The 4027-nt window shown below is 35.5% G+C and overlaps 1 pseudogene; it reads left to right on the forward strand.

Moving 5' to 3' along the window:
• The first annotated feature begins 243 nt into the window (after window positions 1-243).
• On the forward strand, window positions 244-3721 carry LOC141251118 (uncharacterized; annotated as a pseudogene).
• Window positions 3722-4027: the final 306 nt, after the last annotated feature.

Genomic DNA, 4027 nt, shown 5'->3' on the forward strand with positions numbered 1-4027 from the left:
AATTTCTGTTGAGGTTCAATTTCCTTGTCAGACTACCTCCTTCTACTTTTGCTTCTAAAGTTTGCTACATTGGTTACTTGATTAATTGGTATTAAATTGTGCTTCATTTTTTTATATAGCTCTTAATATGAGGTGTATTGAGCGTCTATACGGTGACCATTGCTTAGATGTAGATTTAATAGGTAAAAATCCAGCTTCAACACTGCTTGTCCTCTTAAATTGTCTTTAATAGAAGCAACAAGAATGGACCAAGAGCCGTTCAGATTTGAACAAGGTCTGGGCTGAAGGTTATGCCAAGAACCATTACAAGTCACTTGACATCACAACTTTTATTTTAAGAAACAAGATTCCAAGAACCTGAACACAAAATGTAAGCTTCTATTTTAAGTTTGACATTAGTTGTGAGATAGTCAGGAATATGTTAAAATAATTTATGCATACATACTCTATCGGTCCTGGTATCATCATTTATGTTTTGATAGGATTCCTACACTTAGAATATATCTAATTTAGTAGTTAGTTCTAATTCTATCTTAATTACGTGACTTATGTAAGAAGTCAGTATTAGTTTTCTTAGTTGAGTCAGTTTCTTCTATAGTAGTAGGAGGCCGCCACTAGTTATTAGCATTTCAATTCAGCATGTAAGTAATTCGAGATTCATTTTATACTCAGATTATGAATGGAAGAATATATGAAAATGCAGATTCTCCAAAACTGTGGCTCCTTGGGGTGTGATTCTTGCCCTAAATGGTTCATGTTATTAAAAGTAATTATTTAAGCACACTCTTATACCCTATATATATTTTCAGAATTACTGTTTAAATTTATTCCTTGAAATGTTTATAATTCACACAAAAATAATATATTTTCAGGTGGGCGGCAAATACTTTGAAGGAAAGGGAGGTAATATCGAGGGCACTAGTTCAATGGTGAAGAGTTTCAAATGTAAGCATCTGCATCATAATTTCCTTACGATTTTTCTTTTATACGCCTCTAAGCAATGATTAAACTGCAGTTTGTGATTGATCTCCTGGTGACATAAGTTTCTACTAGTGCTTATGACAAGCTATTTTCTGTTCCAAAATTAGCAATTTGGATTGAAAACTTTGGTCAATGACTAGTGTTTTTGAGAACTTAATAGTTTCCCCTGATTAGTATTCACATATTCAGTTTTTGTTAACTCTATAACACTCCAAGAGTGATAATAAGGTAAAAAAGATATTGTATGGTGAGTTGTCGTTTTTTGTTGCCAAATTCCAATGCATACTTCTAAAGTTTCTTCCACGTAATAAAATTATGTTTTCACAATTGTTTATTATGTAGTTTACTGGCTTCTCTTTGACGTAATTACCTTTTTGTAAGTCATGATCATTAGAAGGCTTTTGATGGTCTTAATGATAAATACTACTGTTTCAGGGCTGATCATCCGAGTCGCATCGTACCCATTCCATCCTCTTATGTGACACCTTACCCATTCTTCATCTCATTATTCTGGATTTCATCTTGGAATACCGTATTACCCATCCTGTGAATGATGCATATCCTTTGTGGCTGGTATCAATTATTTGTCATGTTCTTGGATCAATTTCCAAAATGGTATCCTATCAATCGCGAGACTCATCTTGACAGACTTGCTTTTAGTCTGTATGCTCCTATTGTTTTGTTTACTACCCTTCATACTCATTTGAGTTTTGTTTTGTATATTAATAATATGAGAAATTTATCCTCAGGTTTGTTCGTGAAGGAGAGCCTTCACAGCTAGTCCCCATGTTGGTTGTGGACTATCTTGTTGACAAGGTTTCCTGATACGTTTCTGATGATGATGTTGACTTTTGGAGACGTTTAATATTCAGGCATAGGGCCATGAATTCTATTTTGCAAAAAAGATTGATTATCCCAGTGGCAACATACAACCTTTTTTTATTAAAGAGCGCCCGACAATGAAGGTAAGAAAATCAATTCCATGCATCCTTTTATATATTCTGTAGATATGTGAGTTTTTCACGATTTTCCGGTAGTTTCTTAGTTGTTCAACTTCCATGTGCTTTCAATGGAATTAAATAGATTTATTTGAGGAAATTTGTTACAAAATAAACATTATATATGTTTCCTGATGAGCTTTTTCACTTTTCCATCCTTATGTAGTTTGCCTTGGAAGAGAATGTTCACCTACAACACAACTTTTTTGGACACTTTAGCACAATAAATTCCACTTTTCTTGCTACTTCATAGCTCCAGAATACCCTCTATAAAAAACCCTTTTAAAACAAATATCTAATTAGTCATGCATGCGCCTAAACAACTACTAGACACCATGTCTCTTTATGATAGGACTTTAAGTTAACGTATTCTCATGACTTTATTTTAATTGCTATCCAGAGGGAGTATGAAGAGTTTAGTATTAGAATCAATGCCCTGGTTGCAAAAGCACAAAAGATGCCAGTTGGACAATGATTGGCCTGGAAATAATCAAAGGGATCATCCTGGAAAGAATGATTGAAGTAATTTTACATTCTTTCTCATATATCCCCTTCCTTTCTTCTCATTTCTCACCTTTATGTATGTCTTATATAAACTTACTAACTGTTTTTTCTTTTTATAATGTAGGTCTTCTTAGGACACTGTGGGGGTCTTGACACAGATGGTAATGAGTTACCTCGGTTGTTTATGTTCTCGTGAGAAGAGACCTGCTTTCCAACATCATAAGAAAGCTGGAGCCATGAACGCTTTGGTCCGTAACTTTCTTAACCTTAATTTTCCTACTTGTCTTTTTCCTAGACTAGAGTTGGATCTGCCACGAGATGTTAATGAAATAATGCAACGCAGCACCGGAGACTACAGCGCACCTGTGGGCAGAATGTAGGATTACAAGCGAGATCTTCGGCCGGGTTATGAATTGGCTGGGCGTCACTGAGCGCAAGGACGGTCTGATGAGATGGTGGCTATGGTTTGCTGACTGCAATAGAAGAAATAATAATGTGTATTTGTCGCGTCTAAATGCAATTATGGGCTGTGTTTATTGTTGCTGGAAACATAGGAATGATGTAATCTTTAATAATCGAGTAGTAGATGTGGAGGGTGTTAACTAGGGAGATAATTGAGATGTGTAAATTCCGAATGCTACATAAGCTTCGGATTACGGGTAGAAGGGGGCGTGCTATGGTTCGTCGTATGCTATTGAACTAAGGAGAACTAAGAGATGTAATGTTTTGCCATTTATAAAATTATTTACCTTTGGGCAAAAAAGTATCGTCTACAATGACTTGGTCTCTAACACGGAATTACCGTGTGTATTCATTTCAGATCTGTGTTTTAGTTGTCCTGACAAATGGTGCAGATCTGAATGTTGATTGTGATCGCTACTTCAACAACAACAAATATGAGAAAGTTTGCTATGACATTGATACACTCGATCAATATGCTAACAGGAATATAGTCTTCTTCGGTGTATGTATAGTTAATTTTTTCATTAGCGTTTATTAGATTCAGTCTGTTCATTGATAAAATTAACTAAATTGTTTCTGCACAGATCAACTTGAAAGGGTTTGATGGTACCCAGGGCCTAGTTTATGTGGGGACAGGATGTTGCTTCAGTAGGCAAGCTCTGTATGGGTATGATCCATTACTAACAGAGGAAGATCTAGCGCCAAATTTCATTGTTAAATCTATCTTCGGTCAAAAAAAGAAAAAGGGTGGGAATAAGAAGTATGGAGACAATTAGAGGACAACAAAGAGAACTGTTGGTTCGGGATTCATTTTTGAGAGGGTAAGCTTTCTATTTGTACAGTGCATCTTGGTTACCTTTCTCTGAACTAGCTATTGTATATGGCTTTTTGTAGCTTTGCAAAACTATGAAAGAGCACAAGAATCCCAAGGTTCTCAGTGAGGGCATTTTGTGGATTTTTCTACTATTGATGAAGTTAAAGGTATCCAACCCACTGGAACAAGTGTGTTCTAGCTGCATGTTTCTGTTTGACATGAATTTATGTTAAAATATTTAGCACACTAAAGGTAACTTTTAACTACC

This window comes from Phyllobates terribilis, unplaced genomic scaffold (assembly GCF_046119375.1).
Source record: "Phyllobates terribilis strain yellow unplaced genomic scaffold, ASM4611937v1 Scaffold_6673__1_contigs__length_42865, whole genome shotgun sequence".
Taxonomy (NCBI): Eukaryota; Metazoa; Chordata; class Amphibia; order Anura; family Dendrobatidae; genus Phyllobates; species Phyllobates terribilis.